At 38.5% G+C, this 26,692-nt stretch overlaps 1 long non-coding RNA gene across 1 annotated transcript; it reads right to left on the reverse strand.

Annotated features, from left to right (window-relative positions):
- Window positions 1-1,031: 1,031 nt before the first annotated feature.
- LOC138365420 (uncharacterized) lies at window positions 1,032-26,692 on the reverse strand. Its single transcript, XR_011228803.1, has 3 exons — window positions 26,608-26,692; window positions 1,724-1,869; window positions 1,032-1,529 (listed from the first exon to the last, which is right to left on the reverse strand). It is a non-coding gene; the product is annotated as an uncharacterized lncRNA (long non-coding RNA).

The raw sequence follows: 26,692 nt of genomic DNA on the forward strand, positions 1-26,692 counted from the left end.
TATGTTGCGCTCATGGTTCACCTTTGAGAAAGAACATTGTCACACTCAATGCTATGTGCCGGTGAGAGCTGTGTCATGAGAGAGTATGGTATGCCATATTGCTGTCACTCCCCGCAGTGTGGTGGTGGTGGTGGTGGTGGTAAGTGGGTATGTCCTGCTATGTGGATGGAGGGGGAGGGCATGACTGACTGACTATGTTAGAGGTTGATGATGACATTCGCAACAGTTAGGCCTCAGCCTTTGAAGAGGTAACCCATGTGGACATGTGGTGTCACTCTTCATAGCTATGTGGTAGGTATAGCCCACATATCCTTAGCGCTCAGGAAGCAGGGAGGGTACATAAAACTGTCATTCTTTAAGAAAAAATAATGACTACTTTCACACACAAACCCACTGCCCGCTGTTACCTCCCTTTCCCCTCCTTCTCCCCCTCCAATCTTAAGACCCTGGTCTCTCACGCTCCCCTCAACACTTCCTGCCCATGTAGGGGGAGAACTAATGGACGTCATTGATATCCTCTCAGGTATTGGGGCTCCCCCCTCCCTTCACAACATAACCTTCACTCCTCCTCTCCCCCCTCCTCTTCCTCCCTACATGACTGCATACCAACCACTTAGCTTCCAACCCCAACATGACACTCTCTCAAGTGACGCCTGTCCGGATGCCACGCGTCATAACATCCGGGAAATTACCCTCCCAAACCCTCTGCGACTACGACGACGCGCTGCGACGACGACGACGCGCACCACCTGGCACTCAACAACATGACCTCTCATCTTTCCTGACCACATACCATAACACCGGACGCTCACACGCGTCCGAAACGCGCCAAACTTCCGGGAAAATTCCCCCCAAAACCCTGTGTGACTAGACACTTGCGCACCACCTGCCCAGCTGACTTTAATAGAGCCACCTGGGCAGGTGGTGTGCGCGGTTCTAGTCACACTTTACACTACTAGCTTTTAGTTACGTAGGTACTATGTTATAGCGAGAACGGGTTGCTTAGTTTTAATGTCTTGTTTATTAAATAATGCAAGTTTTCCTAAAGTCAAGAGTATATTTCTCTACCTCATTAGAGTATATAGGAATATTTCTGTTTAATGCTCAGGGCACAAAATCTGTTGAAGATACACTGTTTTTATGTTGTTAATTATACAATAGAGTGATGTTCTTCTTGCAGCCAAAATTTAATTAAGCTGCGTCCCTGTAGCTTCTCTGACACTTTTGGTCTGTATTCTCTCAACCAGATTAGAACCTTCAGGTCCTGCATTAATGACGGTAGAACACTGGCCTTCATGTGGCATTGTATAATTACTTGTACACCAACTTACCTCAGCTTCAGTGGTGTAATTTTTTAAAGTTTGCTTCGGTGTAGAGTCAGCAATGAATATGTAATTCAGAAGTACTCCAACCAGCCGCCGTGTTGATTTTTCTCTAGCGCCCACTGAAAGCCCAGATGCCAAGCATGTCCGTATGTGAGGAAGGTCGAGAGTCAGCCTGTTTTCTGGGCTTAAACCCAGCCCTAAAGTCTGCAATGATTCAGGACAATTTAAAAATGTAGAAAAATAATTGGTTACAGTAAATTATGCATGCTCATTAAATTTGACTTTGGAAAATTTTGTAATCTTCTCAGTAACATATTGATTTTTTTCTGATTAGTATAAGTATTTGAAAATTCTACCAAGTACCATGCCAGGTGTACGATAACTTACGACCGACTTACTATAATGTCTCGCGGATAGAAATGATTTACAAGAAGGTCACAAACGTCGTCCAGGTGTTCAAGGGTCAGCCCCAAATATTCCTGCTCAGTGAAGCTCATCATGACTCCCGAGTTCTTGCAGACCTGAACGTGAGGGTTCCAATACCCTACAGAACAATAAATTAAATATTTTGATACAAATTATACTGAGCAATATCGTTATTCGCAATATATTTACTCAAGCTTGGTTAACGGTAAGAGTTGAGATACCATATTGATATACCTTAATATAACAGTCATAATCCATGACATAAGACATTACGTTTTTGTGAATAGCTTAGGACGTAGGAGTTACAGTGAATCTTCTTGGAAGTCACATGAGTAATTTCAAAGCAGTCATCATGGGATTACAGAAACTAGAGGCTGAATCAATGCAGTTACTGTAAGCATCTTATACAGATCTTATAATGCAGGCGCCTTTTTTAAGGCCCAAATCTACGATGCTGTGGGGAAGATGTTAAGATTTGTTCCTAGGTGGTGAGTCCTGGTTCAAAGAAAACTTATGATAGAATGAGGGTGTGCTTGTGAGGGGTGAATCTTTCTTCAATAACTAAAGTACCTCTTTTTACTATGGCTAGAAGAACTTGGACGGCTAGAAGAACTGTTGTCTTGCCTCGGTATACTCAGTATATAGGCAAGACAACAACGTCTCTCTCTAGGCGATTAACAATGCACAAAAAACAGGCCTTATCAAGGAATATATATTCGCTACACACAACGAGACGATCATCAGGGATATTTTGACGAGTAACACCAAAATCATTGATAGATTCATTGATAACAGAAGATTAGACATTAATAAAGATTAATAAAGACATTAATAAAGAATAAAGACATTAATAAAGACATTAATGCAATGTCTCTGGATATCTTTTTGCCAGGCTTGAAAGAGGAGTACCCAGCAGCTTGTTAGTATCATATCTCAGTGGATCTTCCTTCCGCTACTTTGGCTCTGTGGCGACTTTTGATAGTTGGAGTATTTTCTTCTTGATTTGCTCCATAAACTGTGAAAAACTTGGAGGTATTTGAACCTGTACAACAGGTAGAACAGTAGCAGATTTTGTTAGTGAGTCTGCCTTTTCATTACCATCTATGCCAATGTGACTTGCTATCCAGTTTATGATGATTGACAGTCCCAGATTATGGGCTTCTTTTCCTATATGTTGGATTTCTGTGAGGAGTTGTATATTATCTCTGTGCTGACTGGATAACAATGCCTGGAGCGAAGATTTAGAGTCGGTATGAATGATGACATCATGTAAATTATTCTCAATTGTATAGTTTATGGCCTGCTTCAGGGCATATAATTCTGTTTGCAATGTTGAGCACCAACTATTCATGCTCCAGTAAGCTTCATGGTTGGTAGTGTAAACTGCTGCCCCTGCAGAACCTCTTTCTTAATCAACTGATCCGTCTGTGAAGATGTGAGTCTTTGTAGGTCTTGAGATGCTCCAAGCCTCTGCGAGTCACATGCTGATTTTTTAACTGGTAATCCTTCAATGATTATCTTTAGACTCGATTCTTCCCATGGAGAAGGCTGCCGAAAGTGTTGATACGGTTAATTTTACCCTTTGTTTTTAATGGTCCATTTCAAGCCCACTTCCTCTAGAATCTTGACCAGATTATCCGTCTATGCACTTGTTTTATATAGAAGGTTTCTCTGAAGCGATCTGTGTATGCTGTCTTTGATTGGCAGTCTGGCGGTGGTTCTAACAGGTTTTGCTGTTATGGTGGCTATCTTTTGTTTGATCCTGTTTTCTAATGCTGGTAAGTTGGTTTCCCTTCTTAGATTCTCTGTACGCGTCCATATAGGTGCTCCCAGCATTGTTCTGAGAGCATCATTTTGAGACACTTCCAGTTTCTCTCATTGGTTATCACTGAGGGATGTTAGAGCAGAAGCAGCAGAGTCAATGAATGACCTAACTCCTTGAACGTAGTACATTTTGAGTACTGGTAGGGATGCACCATCTCTAAGACTTGCCAGGGAGCGCAAAGCTGAGTTTCTGGCTTTATAACGTTGCCGAAGATATTCAATTTCTTGAATAATTTCAACCGACTGTCTATTATGACTCCTAGGTATTGAAAAGAGGTAATCCACTCAATTTCATGTCCTTGTATTGCGAGTCTGATGTCTTCAGTTCTCATTGTAACAGCCATGGATTTTGTTTTATTGCTGTTTATTTTCACTGCTATGCATTCCGCTTTCCCTGCTGATAATATCTAGGCATTTTTGTGCATGGTTCCTTGCGCCTTGCCATTGATGATGACCACAAAGTCGTCTGCATAGTTAAGTAGTTTGGCTTTTGGTAACTTGAGCTTCATGAATTATTCCTTGAGACAGTTGAAGAGGAAGGGGCTTAGTATTCCTTCCTGCGATGTTTCATTTTGCAGCCTCTTTGAGGTCGATGTTTTTCCTTATAATTTGACTTTAGATTCTCGCTTAAGCAGGTTTCCTTTGGCAAAGACAAGAGCGTGTCCTTTGATTTCCTTATCCACAAAGCCTCACAGTGTAGCTGGAGCATTGGCTAACTCGAAGGCTTTTTCAAGGTCTTGAAAAATAAGGATTCCAGTTTTGTCATTGATATGATCCAGGAGGGAGGTAAGGCATTTTGTGATTCCAACAACTTTTCTGTAAGCAAACATATTTTGGTGTAGTGGATTGGCTTTCTATTCAATTCGATTAAGATCCATTCTGTCTGCTGTTTTGGCCAGACAGCGTGTTAATGAGATGGGTCTTGGATTTCCTTTGTCTTTAGGTTTTGGAATGGGAACTATAATTGCACTGTTCCAAGAGAGTGGTCGAGTTCTTGTCACCCATACTCTGTTAATAAGATTCAAGAAGGCGTCTTCACCCCTTTTCTCCTAGCTTGGCCAGCATGTTGTAAGTGATTTTGTCCTCGCCTGGAGCTGTATTTTTAGTTTTCTTTGTAGCTCTTCTGAGTTCTTTCAGACTGAAAGGTTGGTCTAGTTCGTCAGGTCATCATCTATTTTTTTTCCATCTTGCTGCTTGAAGTCTTTGTTGGTGGGTCAGTTGCTTGAGGAAGTTGAGTGGAACTGGCTCAAGAAGCAAATAGATTTGCTAACCTTTCCGCTTCTTGCTCTGGATGAACATGATGCGGCGGAGCAGGAGGAGATTTTCCTTGGGCCTTGTTGATCTGCCTTCAGATGTTGCCCAAGGATGTATGCTGATTTAGCTTGGCACACCACTCGAGCCATTTTCCTTCTCTGATTTTTGCTGTTTCTTCGTGCACATGATCTCGGACAGCTCTAAGAAGTCCTTGATTAGTTTCGGTTCTATCTCTTCTGAAATTCATTCGTGCACAATTTAGTCTGTTATGTAGGGAAATTAATTCGGAGGAGGACTCACTATCACTTCAAGTTGATCTAGATAGGGTTTTGAAATGGTCAAAGGATTGGCAGATGCAGTTTAATGCTGATAAATGTAAAGTTCTGAGGTTAGGTAATGATGATAGAGTTACAAGATACGAGCTAGATGGTGTTGTGATTGCGAAGTCGGATTGCGAAAGGGATCTGGGAGTTATGATTAGTAAGAATTTAAAACAAAAGGATCAATGCATAAATGTTCGTAATGAGGCAAATCGGACACTTGGATTTATTGATCGCAGCGTTAGTAACAAGACACCTGGTGTGGTTCTCAAGCTATATCTTGCTCTAGTTAGGCCCCATTTAGATTATGCAGTTCAGTTTTGGTCGCCATATTATAGAATGGATATAAATTCACTTGAACGTGTCCAGCGTAGGATGACTAAGTTAATTCCCCAAATTAGAAATCTTTCATATGAAGAAAGATTAACAAAGCTTAAGTTGCATTCACTGGAAAGGCGAAGAGTTAGGGGTGACATGATAGAGGTTTACAAGTGGATGAATGGACATAACCGGGGGGATATTAATAGGGTATTAAAAGTATCAACACAGGACAGAACACGAAACAATGGATATAAATTGGATAAGTTTAGATTTAGGAAAGACTTGGGTAAATACTGGTTCAGTAACAGGGTTGTTGATTTGTGGAACCAATTGCCGCGTAACATTGTGGAGGTGGGGTCCCTCGATTGTTTCAAGCACGGGTTGGACAAGTATATGAGTGGGATTGGGTGGTTATAGAATTGGAGCTGCCTCGTATGGGCCAATAGGCCTTCTGCAGTTACCTTTGTTCTTATGTTCTTATGTAGCTTTTTGAGTTAGACGTAACATGATAGAGGTTTACAAGTGGATGAATGGATACAACAAAGGGGATATTAATAGGGTTTAAAAGTATCAACACAAGACAGAACACGAAACAATGGGTATTAATTGTATACGTTTAGATTTTGGAAAGACTTGGGTAAATACCGGTTCGGTAGCAGGGTTGTTGATTTGTGGAACCAATTACCGCGTACGATGGTGGAGGTGGGGTCCCTCGATTGTTTCAAGCTTCGGTTGGACATATATATGAGTGGGAATGAGTAGGTATAAATAAGAGCTGCCTCGTATGGGCCAATCGGCCTTCTGCAGTTACCTTAGTTCTTACGTTATTATGAGACCTAACGAAACGCATTACTAGGTGTCAGACACAAATCAAAAGTACAAATGAACTTTGTAGAGTTAATTTTTAAACTTCCTGCTTCAATGAAGAAAAACATTACGAATATCGAGAAGATTCGTGCCAGAATCTGGCATGAATCATGGGTGACTTTAATTTTAGTGGAATAAACTGGGTGAACAAAACAGGGAATAATAAGAACATAAGAACAAAGGTAACTGCAGAAGGCCTATTGGCCCATACGAGGCAGCTCCTATTCTATAACCACCCAATCCCACTCATATACTTGTCCAACCCGTGCTTGAAACAATCGAGGGACCCCACCTCCACAATGTTACGCGGCAATTGGTTCCACAAATCAACAACCCTGTTACTGAACCAGTATTTACCCAAGTCTTTCCTAAATCTAAACTTATCCAATTTATATCCATTGTTTCGTGTTCTGTCCTGTGTTGATACTTTTAATACCCTATTAATATCCCCCCGGTTATGTCCATTCATCCACTTGTAAACCTCTATCATGTCACCCCTAACTCTTCGCCTTTCCAGTGAATGCAACTTAAGCTTTGTTAATCTTTCTTCATATGAAAGATTTCTAATTTGGGGAATTAACTTAGTCATCCTACGCTGGACACGTTCAAGTGAATTTATATCCATTCTATAATATGGCGACCAAAACTGAACTGCATAATCTAAATGGGGCCTAACTAGAGCAAGATATAGCTTGAGAACCACACCAGGTGTCTTGTTACTAACGCTGCGATTAATAAATCCAAGTGTCCGATTTGCCTTATTACGAACATTTATGCATTGATCCTTTTGTTTTAAATTCTTACTAATCATAACTCCCAGATCCCTTTCGCAATCCGACTTCGCAATCACAACACCATCTAGCTCGTATCTTGTAACTCTATCATCATTACCTAACCTCAGAACTTTACATTTATCAGCATTAAACTGCATCTGCCAATCCTTTGACCATTTCAAAACCCTATCTAGATCAACTTGAAGTGATAGTGAGTCCTCCTCCGAATTAATTTCCCTACCGATTTTCGTATCATCGGCAAATTTGCAAATGTTGCTACTCAAACCTGAATCTAAATCATTTATATATATTATAAACAACAGAGGTCCCAGGACAGAGCCTTGAGGCACTCCACTTACAACATTTTCCCACTCTGACTTGATTCCATTTATACTAACTCTCTGTTTCCTTTGGTATAGCCATGCCCTAATCCAGCTTAATATAGCACCCCCAATACCATGAGACTCTATTTTTTTAATCAGTCTTTCATGTGGCACTGTATCAAAAGCTTTGCTAAAGTCAAGGTATACAACATCGCAATCCTTACCACTATCAACTGCCTCAACAATGCTAGAATAAAAAGATAACAAATTTGTTAAACATGAACGGCCATTTATAAAACCATGTTGCGACTCAATTATTAATTTATGTTTTTCAAGATGAAGACGAATTTTATTTGCTATTATAGATTCGAGTAACTTTCCCACAATAGACGTTAGGCTAATTGGTCGATAGTTAGACGCAAGTGATCTATCTCCTTTCTTAAAAACTGGTATCACATTAGCAACTTTCCAAAACTCTGGCACTCTGCCTGACTCTATTGATTTATTAAATATGGTTGACAGTGGGTCACAAAGCTCCTCTTTGCATTCTTTAAGCACCCTAGCAAACACTTCATCCGGCCCTGGGGATTTGTTTGGTTTGAGTTTTACTATTTGTTTAAGAACATCCTCCCTGGTAACTGCTAAACTCGTCAACCTGTCCTCGTCCCCACCCACATAGACTTGTTCGGCTGAAGGAATATTGTTAAGTTCCTCTTTAGTAAATACAGATACAAAATATTTATTAAAAATACTACTCATCTCTTCATCACTATCTGTTATTTGACCTGTCTCAGTTTTTAATGGACCTATCCTTTCCCTAGTCTTAGTACGATATAACTGAAAAAACCCTTTAGGATTTGTCTTTGCTTGCCCTGCTATGCGAACTTCATAGTTTCTTTTTGCTTTCCTTATCTCTTTTTTAACATTTCTAACCAGTTGTACGAATTCCTGTTCTAAAGTGACCTCCCCATTTTTAATCCTTTTGTACCAAGCTCTCTTTTTACCTATAAGGTTCTTCAAATTCTTTGTTATCCACTTTGGGTCATTAGTATACGATCTATTCAATTTGTATGGTATACTACGTTCCTGTGCTTTGTTTAGAATATTCTTAAATAAGTTATATATTGAATCCACATCGAAATCCCCATTTAAGTCACCTATCGCTGGGTTCATGTCTCGCTCCAAGACCGGCCCACACCCCATACCCAAGCCTTTCCAATCAATTTGACCCAAAAAATTTCTTAGGCTATTAAAATCAGCTTTTCGAAAATCTGGCACTTTAACAGAATTTTCTCCTACTGGTCTATTCCATTCTATGCTAAATCTGATTTCTTTGTGATCACTGTTCCCTAGCTCACTCCCTATTTCGATGTCATTAATTTGCGTTTCCCTGTTAGTTAACACTAAATCTAAAATATTATTTTCCCGTGTTGGTTCCTTAATGTGTTGCGTAAGAAAGCAATCGTCAATTAATTCTAGAAAATCTTCTGCTTCACTATTCCCTGTTTTGTTCAACCAGTTTATTCCGCTAAAATTAAAGTCACCCATGACATAAATACTGTTAGATCTAGATGCTCTAGATATTTCATCCCATAGATGCTTTGCTTCCATTCTGTCTAAATTTGGTGGCCTATATATTACTCCTATTATAATATTATTAGCTTTTTCGTTTAATTCAATCCAAATAGTTTCTGTGTGTGGCTCTGTTTTGATTCCCTCTTTGAGACTACATTTCAAATTGTCCCTAACATATATGGCTACTCCACCTCCTCGTCTAATATATCTATCTGTGTGAAATAGTTTAAATCCATATATTTGATATTCAGCTAATAGTTCTCTATTTTCTACATTCATCCACGTTTCGGTAAGTGCAATAATATCTATTTTTTCTGTGCAGACAAGAGCATTTAATTCGTTAATTTTATTTCTTAGACTTCTACTGTTAGTGTAATATACCCTAAGTGAATTGTTATTTTGCGGACCTTCTCTTTCCCTGATCGTTTTGCCAATTCCTTTCTCCCACAAACACATACTTTTATTACCTCCTTCCTCCAAATCAATTCCCATACCTCTATCTACTAACAGTTTAAACCCAAACAAACACCTCTAACCACTTCTTCTAGCGAGTTCGCAACAGCAACAACCCCAGCTCTCGATAGATGCACCCCATCACGAGCATACATTTCATTTCTTCCATAGAAGTGTTCCCAGTTGTCTATGAAAGATATTGCATTTGATTTGCAATATCTTTCCAGCCGGCAATTGACACCAAGTGCCCTCGATATCCATTCATTTCCCACTCCCTTTCTTGGAAGAATGCCACATATGATCGGGATTCCTCCCTTGCTCCTAACTAACTCTATGGCTGTTTTATACCTCTGAATCAGTTCCTCACTCCTGACTCGACCAACATCATTTCCTCCCACGCTAATGCAAATAATGGGATTGTTCCCATTACCAGCCATAATATCATTCATGTTGTTTATAATATCACCAATGCCAGCTCCGGGATAGCAAACCCTTAACCTGTTCCCCCTATCTCTAGCACAAAACGTTCTATCCAAATACCTTATCTGGGAATCTCCCACAACTAATGTTTGCTTAGGTACTTCCTTTACTTTCTGAGGGGCCTGCGCTTCCTTTCTCTTCGTTGCTTTCCCTTTTGCGCGATCCACAGTCTCTCCACAGCACTCGTCCTCCAAAACGTCAAATGAATTTGAAGTTGCTATGGCGTTTGAAGGCGGCTTTATCAAAGTCTTCTTAAGGCCCCTGTCTTTCGCAACTCTCCAAGACGAGGTCCCTTTACTGCTGGTCTCCTCCTTCGTTACTTCTCGTTGTTTTTTAAGCTGACGCACCTCCTCCCGCAGAGAGTCCAACTCTGTCCTCAGGGCTCCCACTAGAGTCACCAGGTCCTTCACTACAACTTCCATATTGCTATGATAATGAAGCAGAAGATTTTCTAGAATTAATTGATGATTGCTTTTTTATGCAACACATTAAGGAACCAACGCGGGGAAATAATATTTTAGATTTAGTGTTAACTAACAGGGAAACACAAATTAAGGACATGGAAATAGAGAGTGAGCTAGGGAACAGTGATCATAAAGAAATCAGATTTAGCATAGAATGGAATAGATCTGTAGGAGAAAATTCTGTTAAAGTGCCTGATTTTCGAAAAGCTGATTTCAATAGCCTAAGAAATTTTTTGGGTCAAATAAATTGGAAAGTCTTGGGTAAGAGGTGTGGGCCGGTCTTAGAGCTAGACGTGAACCCAGCGATAGGTGACGTAGAAAGGGATTTCGATGTGGATTCAAAATATAACCTATTTAAAAATATTCTAAGCAAAGCCCAGGAACGTAGTATACCATATAAATTGAATAGATTGAATATTAATGATCCAAAGTGGATAACAAAGGATCTGAAGAACTTTATAGGTAAAAAGAGAGCGTGGTACAAAAGGATTATGAATGGGGAAGTCAGTTTAGAACAGGAATTTGCACAGCTGGTTAGAAATGTTAAAAAAGAGATAAGGAAAAAAAACTATAAAGTTCGCATAGCAGGGCAAACGAAGACAAATCCTAAAGGAGTTTTTCAGTTATATCGAACTAAGACTAGGGAAAGGATAGGTCCATTAAAAACTGAGTCAGGTCAAATAACGGATAATGACGAGGAGATGAGTAGTATCTTTAATAAATATTTTATATCTGTATTTACTAAAAAGGAACTTAACAATATGCCTTCAGCCGAACAAGACTATGTGAGTGGGGACGAGGACAGGTTGACTAGTTTAGCAGTTACCAGGGAGGATGTAATTAAACAAATAGTAAAACTAAAACCAAACAAATCCCCAGAGCCAGAAGAAGTGTTTGCCAGGGTGCTTAATGAATGCAAAGAGGAGCTTTCCGAGCCACTGTCTATCATATTTAATTAATCAATAGAGTTACGCAGAGTTCCAGAGTCATGGAAGGTAGCTAATGTGGTGGCAATTTTTAAGAAAGGAGACAGATCACTTGCATCAAACTATCGGCCAATTAGCCTAACGTCTATTGTGGGAAAGTTACTTGAATCAATAATTGAAAATACAATTCGTCTTCATCTTGAAAAACATAAATTAATAAATGAGTCGCAACATGGTTTTACAAATGGCCGTTCATGTTTAACAAATTTGCTGTCTTTTTATTCCAGCATAGTTGAGGCAGTTGATAGTGGTAACATAAGAACATAAGAACAAAGGTAAATGCAGAAGGCCTATTGGCCCATACGAGGCAGCTCCTATTCTATAACCACCCAATCCCACTCATATACTTGTCCAACCCGCGCTTGAAACAATCGAGGGACACCACCTCCACCATGTTACGCGGCAATTGGTTCCACAAATCAACAACCCTGTTACTGAACCAGTATTTACCCAAGTCTTTCCTAAATCTAAACTTATCCAATTTATACCCATTGTTTCATGTTCTGTCTTGTGTTGATATTTTTAATACCCTATTAATATCCCCCCTGTTATGTCCATTCATCCACTTGTAAACCTCTATCATGTCACCCCTAACTCTTCGCCTTTCCAGTGAATGCAACTTAAGCTTTGTTAATCTTTCTTCATATGAAAGATTTCTAATTTGGGGAATTAACTTAGTCATCCTACGTTGGACACGTTCAAGTGAATTTATATCCATTCTATAATACGGCGACCAAAACTGAACTGCATAATCTAAATGGGGCCTAACCAGAGCAAGATATAGCTTAAGAACCACACCAGGTGTCTTGTTGCTAACGCTTCGATTAATAAATCCCAGTGTCCTATTCGCCTTATTACGAACATTCATGCATTGAACCTTTTGTTTTAAATTCTTACTAATCATAACTCCCAGATCCCTTTCGCAATCCGACTTCGCAATCTCAACACCATCTAGCTCGTATCTTGTAACTCTATCATCATTTCCTAGCCTCAGAACGTTACATTTATCAACATTAAACTGCATTTGCCAATCATTTGACCATTTCAAAACCCTATCTAGATCAACTTGAAGTGATAGTGAGTAATCCTCCGAATTAATTTCCCTACCGATATTCGTTTCATCGGCAAATTTGCAAATGTTGCTACTCAAACCTGAATCTAAATTATTTATATATATTATATACAACAGAGGTCCAAGGACAGAGCCCTGAGGTACTCCACTAACAACATTATCCCACTCTGACTTAATTAACCCCATTTATACTAACTCTCTGTTTCCTTTGGAATAGCCATGCCCTAATCCAAGTTAATATAGCACCCGCAATACCATGAGCCTCTATTTTTTTAATTAGTCTTTCATGTGGCACTGTATCAAAAGCATTGCTAAAATCAAGGTACACAACATCACAATCCTTACCACTATCAACTGCCTCAACTATGCTGGAATAAAAAGTTAGCAAATTTGTTAAACATGAACGGCCATTTGTAAAACCATGTTGCGACTCATTTATTAATTTATGTTTTTCAAGATGGAGACGAATTGTATTTGCAATTATTGATTCAAGTAACTTTCCCACAATAGACGTTAGGCTAATTGGCCGATAGTTTGACGCAAGTGATCTATCTCCTTTCTTAAAAATTGGTACCACATTAGCTACCTTCCATGACTCTGGTACTCTGCCTGACTCTATTGATTTATTAAATATGGTAGACAGTGGCTGGGAAAGCTCCTCTTTGCATTCTTTAAGCACCCTGGCAAACACTTCATCCGGCCCTGGGGATTTGTTTGGTTTTAGTTTTTCTAATTGTTTAATTACATCCTTCCTGGTAACTGCTAAACTAGTCAACCTGTCCTTATCCCCACCCACATAGACTTGTTCGGCTGAAGGCATATTGTTAAGTTCTTCTTTAGTAAATACAGATATAAAATATTTGTTAAAAATACTACTCATCTCTTTGTCATTATCCGTTATTTGACCTGTCTCAGATTTTAATGGACCTATCCTTTCCCTAGTCTTAGTTCGATATAACTGAAAAAAACCTTTAGGATTTGACTTTGCTTGCTCTGCTATGCGAACTTCATAGTTTCTTTTTGCTTTCCTAATCTCTTTTTTAACATTTCTAACCAGTTGTATGAATTCCTGTTCTAACCTGACTTCCCCATTCTTAATCCTTTTGTACCAAGCTCTCAAGGTAAGGATTGTGATGTTGTGTACCTTGACTTTAGCAAAGCTTTTGATACAGTGCCACATGAAAGACTGATTAAAAAAATAGAGGCTCATATAGAATTAATTAGGAGCATGGGAGGAATCCCGATCATATGTGGCATTCTTCCAAGAAAGAACGTTGGGAATAAATGGATGTCGAGGGCACTTGGTGTCAATTGCCGGCTGGAAAGATATTGCAAATGAAATGCAATATCATTTGCGATGATATGAAATGCAATATCATTTGCGATGTTGTATACCTTGACTTTAGCAAAGCTTTTGATACAGTGCCACATGAAAGACTGATTAAAAAAATAGAGTCTTATGGTATTGGGGGTGCTATATTAAGCTGGATTAGGGCATGGCTATACCAAAGGAAACAGAGAGTTAGTATAAATGGAATCAAGTCAGAGTGGGAAAATGTTGTAAGTGGAGTGCCTCAAGGCTCTGTCCTGGGACCTCTGTTGTTTATAATATATATAAATGATTTAGATTCAGGTTTGAGTAGCAACATTTGCAAATTTGCCGATGATACGAAAATCGGTAGGGAAATTAATTCGGAGGAGGACTCACTATCACTTCAAGTTGATCTAGATAGGGTTTTGAAATGGTCAAAGGATTGGCAGATGCAGTTTAATGCTGATAAATGTAAAGTTCTGAGGTTAGGTAATGATGATAGAGTTACAAGATACGAGCTAGATGGTGTTGTGATTGCGAAGTCGGATTGCGAAAGGGATCTGGGAGTTATGATTAGTAAGAATTTAAAACAAAAGGATCAATGCATAAATGTTCGTAATAAGGCAAATCGGACACTTGGATTTATTAATCGCAGCGTTAGTAACAAGACACCTGGTGTGGTTCTCAAGCTATATCTTGCTCTAGTTAGGCCCCATTTAGATTATGCAGTTCAGTTTTGGTCGCCATATTATAGAATGGATATAAATTCACTTGAACGTGTCCAGCGTAGGATGACTAAGTTAATTCCCCAAATTAGAAATCTTTCATATGAAGAAAGATTAACAAAGCTTAAGTTGCATTCACTGGAAAGGCGAAGAGTTAGGGGTGACATGATAGAGGTTTACAAGTGGATGAATGGACATAACCGGGGGGATATTAATAGGGTATTAAAAGTATCAACACAGGACAGAACACGAAACAATGGATATAAATTGGATAAGTTTAGATTTAGGAAAGACTTGGGTAAATACTGGTTCAGTAACAGGGTTGTTGATTTGTGGAACCAATTGCCGCGTAACATTGTGGAGGTGGGGTCCCTCGATTGTTTCAAGCACGGGTTGGACAAGTATATGAGTGGGATTGGGTGGTTATAGAATAGGAGCTGCCTCGTATGGGCCAATAGGCCTTCTGCAGTTACCTTTGTTCTTATGTTATGTTATGTTCTTATATCTTTCATAGACAACTGGGAACACTTCTATGGGAGAAATAAAATGTATGCTCGTAATGGGGGTGCATATATCGAGGGCTGGGGTTATTGCTGTTGCGAACTCGTTGGAACCAGTGGTAAGAGGCATTTGTTTGGGTTTAAACTGTTAGTAGATAGTGGTATGGAAATTGATAGGGAGGAAGGAGGTAATAAAAAGTATGTGTTTGTTGGAGAAACAAATAGGCAAAATGATCAGGGAAAGAGAAGGGCCTCAAAATAACAATTCACTTAGGGTATATTACACTAACAGTAGAAGTCTAAGAAACAAAATAAACGAGTTAAATGCTCTTGTCTGTACAGAAAAAATAGATATTATTGCACTTACCGAAACGTGGATGAATGCAGAAAATTGAGAACTATTAGCTGAATATCAAATAAATGGATTTAAACTATTTCACACAGATAGATATATTAGACGCGGAGGGGGAGTAGCCATATATGTTAGAGACAATTTGAAATGTAGTCTCAAAGAGGGAATCAAAACTGAGCCACACACAGAAACTATTTAGATAGAATTAAACGAAAGAGCAAATAATATTATAATAGGAGTTATATATAGGCCACCAAATTTAGACAGAATGGAAGCAAAGCATCTATCGGATGAAATATCTAGAGCTTCTAGATCTAACAGTATTTATGTCATGGGTGACTTTAATTTTAGTGGAATAAACTGGGTGAACAAAACAGGGAATAATGAAACAGAAGATTTTCTAGAATTAATTGACGATTGCTTTCTTACGCAACATATTAAGGAACCAACGCGGGGAAATAATACTTTAGATTTAGTGTTAACTAACAGGGAAACACAAATTAAGGACATGGAAACAGGGAGTGAGCTAGGGAACAGTGATCATAAAGAAATCAGATTTAACATAGAATGGAATAGATCTGTAGGAGAAAATTCTGTTAAAGTGCCTGATTTTCGAAAAGCTGATTTCAATAGCCTAAGAATTTTTTGGGGTCAAATAGATTGGAATATCTTGGGGATGGGGTGTGGGCTAGACGTGAACCCAGCGACAGGTGACGGAAAAGGGGATTTCGATATGGATTCAAAATATAACCTATTTAAAAATATTCTAAGCAAAGCCCAGGAACGTAGTATACCATATAAATTGAATAGATCGAATACTAATGATCCAAAGTGGATAACAAAGGATCTGAAGAACATTATAGGTAAAAAGAGAGCGTGGTACAAAAGGATTAAGAAAGGGGAAGTTAGTTTAGAACAGGAATTCGTACAACTGGTTAGAAATATTAAAAAAGAGATAAGGTAAGCAAAAAGAAAGTACGAAGTTCGCATAGCAGGGCAAGTGAAGACAAAATAGATATTATTGCACTTACCGAAACGTGGATGAATGTAGAAAATAGAGAACTATTAGCTGAATACCAAATATATGGATTTAAACTATTTCACACAGATAGATATATTAGACGAGGAGGTGGAGTAGCCATATATGTTAGGGACAATTTGAAATGTAGTCTCAAAGAGGGAATCAAAACAGAGCCACACACAGAAACTATTTGGATTGAATTAAACGAAAAAGCTAATAATATTATAATAGGAGTAATATATAGGCCACCAAATTTAGACAGAATGGAAGCAAAGCATCTATGGGATGAAATATCTAGAGCATCTAGATCTAACAGTATTTATGTCATGGGTGACTTTAATTTTAGCGGAATAAACTGGTTGAACAAAACAGGGAATAGTGAAGTAGAAGATTTTCTAGAATTAATTGACGATTGCTTTCTTACGCAACACATTAAGGAACCAACACGGGAAAATAATATTTTAGATTTAGTGTTAACTAACAGGGAAACGCAAATTAATGACATCGAAATAGGGAGTGAGCTAGGGAGCAGTGATCACAAAGAAATCAGATTTAGCATAGAATGGAATAGACCAGTAGGAGAAAATTCTGTTAAAGTGCCAGATTTTCGAAAAGCTGATTTTAATAGCCTAAGAAATTTTTTGGGTCAAATTGATTGGAAAGGCTTGGGTATGGGGTGTGGGCCGGTCTTGGAGCGAGACATGAACCCAGCGATAGGTGACTTAAATGGGGATTTCGATGTGGATTCAATATATAACTTATTTAAGAATATTCTAAACAAAGCACAGGAACGTAGTATACCATACAAATTGAATAGATCGTATACTAATGACCCAAAGTGGATAACAATGAATTTGAAGAACCTTATAGGTAAAAAGAGAGCTTGGTACAAAAGGATTAAAAATGGGGAGGTCACTTTAGAACAGGAATTCGTACAACTGGTTAGAAATGTTAAAAAAGAGATAAGGAAAGCAAAAAGAAACTATGAAGTTCGCATAGCAGGGCAAGCAAAGACAAATCCTAAAGGGTTTTTTCAGTTATATCGTACTAAGACTAGGGAAAGGATAGGTCCATTAAAAACTGAGACAGGTCAAATAACAGATAGTGATGAAGAGATGAGTAGTATTTTTAATAAATATTTTGTATCTGTATTTACTAAAGAGGAACTTAACAATATGCCTTCAGCCGAACAAGTCTATGTGGGTGGGGACGAGGACAGGTTGACGAGTTTAGCAGTTACCAGGGAGGATGTTCTTAAACAAATAGTAAAACTCAAACCAAACAAATCCCCAGGGCCGGATGAAGTGTTTGCTAGGGTGCTTAAAGAATGCAAAGAGGAGCTTTGTGACCCACTGTCAACCATATTTAATAAATCAATAGAGTCAGGCAGAGTGCCAGAGTTTTGGAAAGTTGCTAATGTGATACCAGTTTTTAAGAAAGGAGATAGATCACTTGCGTCTAACTATCGACCAATTAGCCTAACGTCTATTGTGGGAAAGTTACTCGAATCTATAATAGCAAATAAAATTCGTCTTCATCTTGAAAAACATAAATTAATAATTGAGTCGCAACATGGTTTTATAAATGGCCGTTCATGTTTAACAAATTTGTTATCTTTTTATTCTAGCATTGTTGAGGCAGTTGATAGTGGTAAGGATTGCGATGTTGTATACCTTGACTTTAGCAAAGCTTTTGATACAGTGCCACATGAAAGACTGATTAAAAAAATAGAGTCTCATGGTATTGGGGGTGCTATATTAAGCTGGATTAGGGCATGGCTATACCAAAGGAAACAGAGAGTTAGTATAAATGGAATCAAGTCAGAGTGGGAAAATGTTGTAAGTGGAGTGCCTCAAGGCTCTGTCCTGGGACCTCTGTTGTTTATAATATATATAAATGATTTAGATTCAGGTTTGAGTAGCAACATTTGCAAATTTGCCGATGATACGAAAATCGGTAGGGAAATTAATTCGGAGGAGGACTCACTATCACTTCAAGTTGATCTAGATAGGGTTTTGAAATGGTCAAAGGATTGGCAGATGCAGTTTAATGCTGATAAATGTAAAGTTCTGAGGTTAGGTAATGATGATAGAGTTACAAGATACGAGCTAGATGGTGTTGTGATTGCGAAGTCGGATTGCGAAAGGGATCTGGGAGTTATGATTAGTAAGAATTTAAAACAAAAGGATCAATGCATAAATGTTCGTAATAAGGCAAATCGGACACTTGGATTTATTAATCGCAGCGTTAGTAACAAGACACCTGGTGTGGTTCTCAAGCTATATCTTGCTCTAGTTAGGCCCCATTTAGATTATGCAGTTCAGTTTTGGTCGCCATATTATAGAATGGATATAAATTCACTTGAACGTGTCCAGCGTAGGATGACTAAGTTAATTCCCCAAATTAGAAATCTTTCATATGAAGAAAGATTAACAAAGCTTAAGTTGCATTCACTGGAAAGGCGAAGAGTTAGGGGTGACATGATAGAGGTTTACAAGTGGATGAATGGACATAACCGGGGGGATATTAATAGGGTATTAAAAGTATCAACACAGGACAGAACACGAAACAATGGATATAAATTGGATAAGTTTAGATTTAGGAAAGACTTGGGTAAATACTGGTTCAGTAACAGGGTTGTTGATTTGTGGAACCAATTGCCGCGTAACATTGTGGAGGTGGGGTCCCTCGATTGTTTCAAGCACGGGTTGGACAAGTATATGAGTGGGATTGGGTGGTTATAGAATAGGAGCTGCCTCGTATGGGCCAATAGGCCTTCTGCAGTTACCTTTGTTCTTATGTTCTTATGTAAAACCTAAATTTTTTTTTTCAGTCATATCGAACTAAGACTAGGGAAAGGATAGGTCCATTAAAAACTGAGTCAGGTCAAATAACGGATAATGACGAGGAGATGAGTAGTATCTTTAATAAATCTTTTATATCTGTATTTACTAAAAAGGAACTTAACAATATGCCTTCAGCCAAACAATTCTATGTGAGTGGGGACGAGGACAGGTTGACTAGTTTAGCAGTTACCAGGGAGGATGTAATTAAATAAATAGTAAAACTTAAACCAAACAAATCCCCAGAGCCAGAAGAAGTGTTTGCCAGGGTGCTTAATGAATGCAAAGAGGAGCTTTCCGAGCCACTGTCTATCATATTTAATTAATCAATAGAGTTAGGCAGAGTTCCAGAGTCATAGAAGGTAGCTAATGTGGTGGCAATTTTTAAGAAAGGAGATAGATCACTTGCATCAAACTATCGGCCAATTAGCCTAACGTCTATTGTGGGAAAGTTACTTGAATCAATAATTGAAAATACAATTCGTCTTCATCTTGAAAACCATAAATTAATAAATGAGTCGCAACATGGTTTTACAAATGGCCGTTCATGTTTAACAAGAACATAAGAACATAAGAACAAAGGTAACTGCAGAAGGCCTATTGGCCCATACGAGGCAGCTCCTATTCTATAACCACCCAATCCCACTCATATACTTGTCCAACCCGTGCTTGAAACAATCGAGGGACCCCACCTCCACAATGTTACGCGGCAATTGGTTCCACAAATCAACAACCCTGTTACTGAACCAGTATTTACCCAAGTCTTTCCTAAATCTAAACTTATCCAATTTATATCCATTGTTTCGTGTTCTGTCCTGTGTTGATACTTTTAATACCCTATTAATATCCCCCCGGTTATGTCCATTCATCCACTTGTAAACCTCTATCATGTCACCCCTAACTCTTCGCCTTTCCAGTGAATGCAACTTAAGCTTTGTTAATCTTTCTTCATATGAAAGATTTCTAATTTGGGGAATTAACTTAGTCATCCTACGCTGGACACGTTCAAGTGAATTTATATCCATTCTATAATATGGCGACCAAAACTGAACTGCATAATCTAAATGGGGTCTAACTAGAGCAAGATATAGCTTGAGAACCACACCAGGTGTCTTGTTACTAACGCTGCGATTAATAAATCCAAGTGTCCGATTTGCCTTATTACGAACATTTATGCATTGATCCTTTTGTTTTAAATTCTTACTAATCATAACTCCCAGATCCCTTTCGCAATCCGACTTCGCAATCACAACACCATCTAGCTCGTATCTTGTAACTCTATCATCATTACCTAACCTCAGAACTTTACATTTATCAGCATTAAACTGCATCTGCCAATCCTTTGACCATTTCAAAACCCTATCTAGATCAACTTGAAGTGATAGTGAGTCCTCCTCCGAATTAATTTCCCTACCGATTTTCGTATCATCGGCAAATTTGCAAATGTTGCTACTCAAACCTGAATCTAAATCATTTATATATATTATAAACAACAGAGGTCCCAGGACAGAGCCTTGAGGCACTCCACTTACAACATTTTCCCACTCTGACTTGATTCCATTTATACTAACTCTCTGTTTCCTTTGGTATAGCCATGCCCTAATCCAGCTTAATATAGCACCCCCAATACCATGAGACTCTATTTTTTTAATCAGTCTTTCATGTGGCACTGTATCAAAAGCTTTGCTAAAGTCAAGGTATACAACATCGCAATCCTTACCACTATCAACTGCCTCAACAATGCTAGAATAAAAAGATAACAAATTTGTTAAACATGAACGGCCATTTATAAAACCATGTTGCGACTCAATTATTAATTTATGTTTTTCAAGATGAAGACGAATTTTATTTGCTATTATAGATTTGAGTAACTTTCCCACAATAGACGTTAGGCTAATTGGTCGATAGTTAGACGCAAGTGATCTATCTCCTTTCTTAAAAACTGGTATCACATTAGCAACTTTCCAAAACTCTGGCACTCTGCCTGACTCTATTGATTTATTAAATATGGTTGACAGTGGGTCACAAAGCTCCTCTTTGCATTCTTTAAGCACCCTAGCAAACACTTCATCCGGCCCTGGGGATTTGTTTGGTTTGAGTTTTACTATTTGTTTAAGAACATCCTCCCTGTATTTTGCTATCTTTTTATTCCAGCATAGTTGAGGCAGTTGATAGTGGTAAGGATTGTGATGTAGTGTACCTTGACTTTAGGAAAGCTTTTGATACAGTGCCACATGAAAGACTGATTAAAAAAATAGAGGCGCATGGTATTGGGGGTGCTATATTAAGTTGGATTAGGTCATGGCTATTCCAAAGGAAACAGAGAGTTAGTATAAATGGGGTTAAGTCAAAGTGGGATAATGTTGTTAGTGGAGTGCCTCAAGGCTCTGTCCTGGGACCTCTGTTGTTTTTAATATATATAAATTATTTAGATTCAGGTTTGAGTAGCAACATCTGCAAATTTGCAGATGATACAAAAATCGGTAGGGTAGGGGAAATTAATACGGAAGAAGACTCACTATCACTTCAAGTTGATCTAAATGGGGTTTTGAAATGGCCAAAAGATTGGCAGATGCAGTATAATGCTGATAAATGTAAAGTTCTGAGGCTAGGTAATGATGATAGAGTTATAAGATACGAGCTAGATGGTGTTGAGATTGCGAAGTCGGATTGCGAAAGGGATCTGGGAGTTATGATTAGTAAGAATTTTAAACAAAATTATTAATGCATGAATGTTCGTAATAAGGCAAATAGGACACTGGGATTTATTAATGGAAGCGTTAGTAACAAGACACCTGGTGTGGTTCTTCAGCTATATCTTGCTCTGGTTAGGCCCCATTTAGATTATGCAGTTCAGTTTTGGTCGCTATACTATAGAATGAATATAAATTCACTTGAACGTGTCCAGCGTAGGATGACTAAGTTAATTCCCCAAATTAGAAATCTTTCATATGAAGAAAGATTGACAAAGCTTAAATTGCATTCACTGGAAAGGCGAAGAGTTAGGGGTGACATGATAGAGGCTTACAAGTGGATGAATGGACATAACAAAGGGAATATTAATAGGGTATTAAAAGTATCAACACAAGACAGATCACGAAGCAATGGGAATAAATTGAATAAGTTTAGATTTAGGAAAGACTTAGGTAAATACTGGTTCAGTAACAGGGTTGTTGATTTGTGGGACCAATTACCGCGTAACGTGGTAGAGGTGGGGTCCTGCGATTGTTTCAAGTGTGGGTTGGACATGTTTATGATTGGGATTGGGTGGTTATAGATAGGAGCTGCCTCGTAGGCCAATAGGCCTTCCGCAGTTACTTTTATTCTTATGTTCTTATGAATCATAACTCTAAAATTTTCTGTCGTTTAGAGAAATATCATCAACATATCTAAACCATGTAATGATTCCAGGGGTACTTTTTGAAACAAATTTCTTTTCGAAAAATTCCATGTAGAAATTTGAAAGCAACCGCGTCAGACCCAAATTATTACCTGCGCCTGAGAGACTACTTGTCAGGCACAGGTAGTCACAGTGAGAGGTTGTGCGTAGCTGGAGCTCTGATTGTAGTACTATTTTCATAGCAATAATGGAAGTTGTAGTGAAGGAACTGATGAATCTAGTTGGAGCTCTGAGGACAGAGTTGGGTTCTCTACGGGAGGATGTACGACAGCTGAAACAACAGCAGGCAGAAACAAAGGAGGAGACCATTATTAAAAAGACTTCGTCTTGGAAAGTCGTAAAGGACAGGGGTCTTAAGAAGACTTTAACAAAGTCGCCTACAGGTACCGTAAGGTTTCCAACTCATTTGCCTGTTGGAGGATGAGTGCTGTGGTGAGCCTTCAGTTCGTTCGAAAGGGAAAGCAACGAAGTGCAGGTCCCTCAAAGTGCTAAGAGAGTAAAGGAAGTAACTAAGCGAATTTTGGTTGTAGGAGATTCCCAGGTCCAAAATATAATTCTTTCCAAAATATTTGGAAAGAACTTTTCGTGCCAGAGATAGGGGGAAACAGGTTAATGGTTTGCTATCCGGGAGCTGGAACTGGCGATATTATTAATAACATGAATGATGTTATGGCTGGAAATGGGACTAAATCCATTATATGTATTAGTGCAGGTGGAAATGATGTTGGACGAGTTAGGAGTGAGGAACTGATGCAAAGGTATAAGACAGCCATAGATTTAGTTAGGAGCAAGGGGGGAATCCAGATCATATGTGGCATTCTTCCAAGAAAGGGAGAGGGAAATGAATGGAATTGCCGGCTGGAAAAATATTGCAAATCAAATGCAATATCTTTCATAGACAACTTGGAACACTTTTATGGAAGAGATGAAATGTATGCTCGGGATGGGGTGCATCTATCGAGGGCTGGGGTTGTTGTGCTTGCGAATTCATTGAAACCAGTGATTTGAGGCGTTTGTTTGGGTTTGGGTTTAAACTGTTAGTAGATAGTGGTATGGGAATTGAAATGGAGAAATGAGTAATAAAAGTATGTGTTTGTGGGGGAAACAAATTGGCAAAATGACCACGGAAAGAGAAGGGCCTCAAAATAACCATACATTTAGGGTATATTACACTAACAGTAGAAGTCTAAGAAATAAAATAAACGATTTATATGCTCTTGTGTACACAGAAAAAAATAAATATTATTGCACTTACCGAAACGTGGATGACTGTAGAAAATAGAGAACTACTAGCTGAATGCCAAATAAATGGATTTAAACTATTTGACACAGATAGATATATTAGACGAGGAGGGAAGTATCCATATATGTTAGGGAAAAGTTAAAATGTAATCTCAAAGAGGGAATCAAAACTGATCCACAAAGAAACTATTTGGATAGAATTAAACGAAAGAGCAAATAATCTTCTAATAGGAGTTATATACAGGCCATAAAACTTAGACAGGATGGTAGCAAAGCACCTATGGGATGAAATATCTAGAGCATCTAGGTCTAGCAGTATTTGTGTCATGGGTGACTTTAACTTTAGTGGAATAAATTGGTTTAACAAAACAGAGAATATTGAAGCAGAAGATTTTCTAGAATTAATTGATGATTGCTTTATTACGCAACACATTAAGGAACCAACGAGGGAAAATAATATTTTAGATTTAGTGTTAACTAACAGGGAAACACAAATGAATGACATCGGAATAGGAAATGAGCTAGGGAACAGTGATCACAGAGAAATCAGATTTAGCGTAGAATTGAATAGATCTGTAGGAGAAAATTATGTTAAAGTGCCGGATTTTCGAAAAGCTGATATTAATTGAAAAAGTAATTCTTTGGGTCAAATAGATTGGAGAGTCTAGGGCATGGGGGGGAAGGTGGGGTCTTGGAGCGAGACGAAAACCAAGCCATGGGGTGACATAAAAAGGGATTTCGATGTTGATTCAAAATATAACTTATTTAAAAATATTTTAAGCAAAGCACAGGAACGTAGTATACCATACAAATTAAATAGATCGAATACTAATGAACCAAAGTGGATAACAAAGGATCTGAAGAACCTTATAGGTAAAAAGAGAGCTTGATACAAAAGAATTAGGAATGGGGAAGTCAGTTTAGATCAGGAATTCGTACAAATGGTTAGAAATGTTAAAAAAATGATAAGGAGGGCAAAAAGAAATTATGAGGTTCGTATAGTAGGCCAAGCAAAGGAAAATTATAAAGTTTTTTTTCAGTTATATCGAACAAAGGTTAAAGAAAGGATAGGTCAATTAAATACTGAGACAGGTCAGATAACGGATAATGACGAAGAGATGAGAAGTATTTTTAATAAATATTTTGTCTCTGTATTTCCTAAAGAAATCTTAACTCTATGCCTTCAGCCGAACAAGTCTATATGGGTGGGGACGAGAACAGGTAGACTAGTCTAACAGGGATTATATTATTAAACAAATAGTAAAACTCAAACCAAACAAATCCCCAGAGCCGGATGAAGTGTTTGCCAGGGTGCTTAAAGAATGCAAAGAGGAGCTTTGCCATTGTATACCATATTTAATAAATCATTAGAGCCAGGCAGAGAGCCAGAGTCATGGAAGGTAGTTAATGTGGTACCAATTTTTAATTAAGAAAGGATAGAGATCACTTGCATCAAACTATTGGCCAATTAGCCTAACGTCTATTGTGGGACAGTTACTTGTATCGATAATTGCAAATACCATTCGTCTCCATATTGAAAAACATAAATTAATAAACGACTCACAACATGGTTTTACAAATGGCCTGTACACCAGTTGCAAAGTGCTCCTGGCAGTATGGGTTCGAGTCACTTCTGGGGTGAGTTTTCAGTGGCATATATGCCTGGGGACCATTCATGATTGTTCGCCTTTGTGTTCTTCATGTGTGCCCCAAAGACTGAGGTGATTTGATAAAATATTATGCCCAAGATTACCATCAGAGTGCCGGCGGGATGATGGGGAAATAGCCTCAGCTACCATTATCTTTTGTCCGGTCGGGAAGGTCGAGTGGTTAAGGTCTCCTGTACACCAGTTGCAAAGTGCTCCTGGCAGTATAATTCGAGTCACATGTGAGTTTTCAGTTGCATATATGCCTGGGGACCATTCAGGCTTGCTCACATTTGTGTTCCTCACGTGTGCTCCAAAGAATGAGGTGATTTGTTAAAATACTATGACCAAGATAACCATCAGAGTGCCGGCGGGATGATGGGGAAATAGCCTCAAATACCACCATATTTTGTCCGGCCAGGAAGGTCGAGTGGTTAAGGTATCCTGTACACCAGTTGCAAAGTACTTCTAGTAATATAGGTTCGAGTTACTTCTGGGGTGTGAGTTTTCAGTTGCATATATGCCTGGGGACCATTCAGGCTTGCTCGCATTTGTGTTCCTCATTTGTGCCCCAAAGAATGAGGTGATCTGATAAAATACTATGCCCAAGATTACCATCAGAGTGCTGGTGGGATGATGGGGAAATAGCCTCAACTACCATCATCTTTTGTTCGGTTGTGATGGTCGAGTGGTTAAGGTGACCTGTACACCAGTTGCAAAGTTCTCCTGGCAGTATGAGTTCGAGTTACCTCTGGGGTGTGAGTTTTCAGTTACATATATGCCTAGGGACCATTCAGGCTTTTTCGCATATATATATATATATATATATATATATATATATATATATATATATATATATATATATATATATATATATATATATATGTATGTATGTGTGTATGTATGTGTGTATGTATGTGTGTATGTATGTGTGTATGTATGTGTGTATGTATGTGTGTATGTATGTATGTATGTATGTATGTATGTATGTATGTATGTATGTATGTATGTATGTATGTATGTATGTATGTATGTATGTATGTATGTATGTGTATGGGCTCGAGTGTTCCACCATAATACACAGAACTGCTGTTGTTACATACCTTTACTATCTAGCACGGGTTGAACTACGTCTGCACTACTTGGGTGAAAAGGATCCACAACGACCGTGCACAAACACGACACCTT

The sequence above is a fragment of the Procambarus clarkii genome, chromosome 16 (genome assembly GCF_040958095.1).
Source record: "Procambarus clarkii isolate CNS0578487 chromosome 16, FALCON_Pclarkii_2.0, whole genome shotgun sequence".
NCBI lineage: Eukaryota > Metazoa > Arthropoda > Malacostraca > Decapoda > Cambaridae > Procambarus > Procambarus clarkii.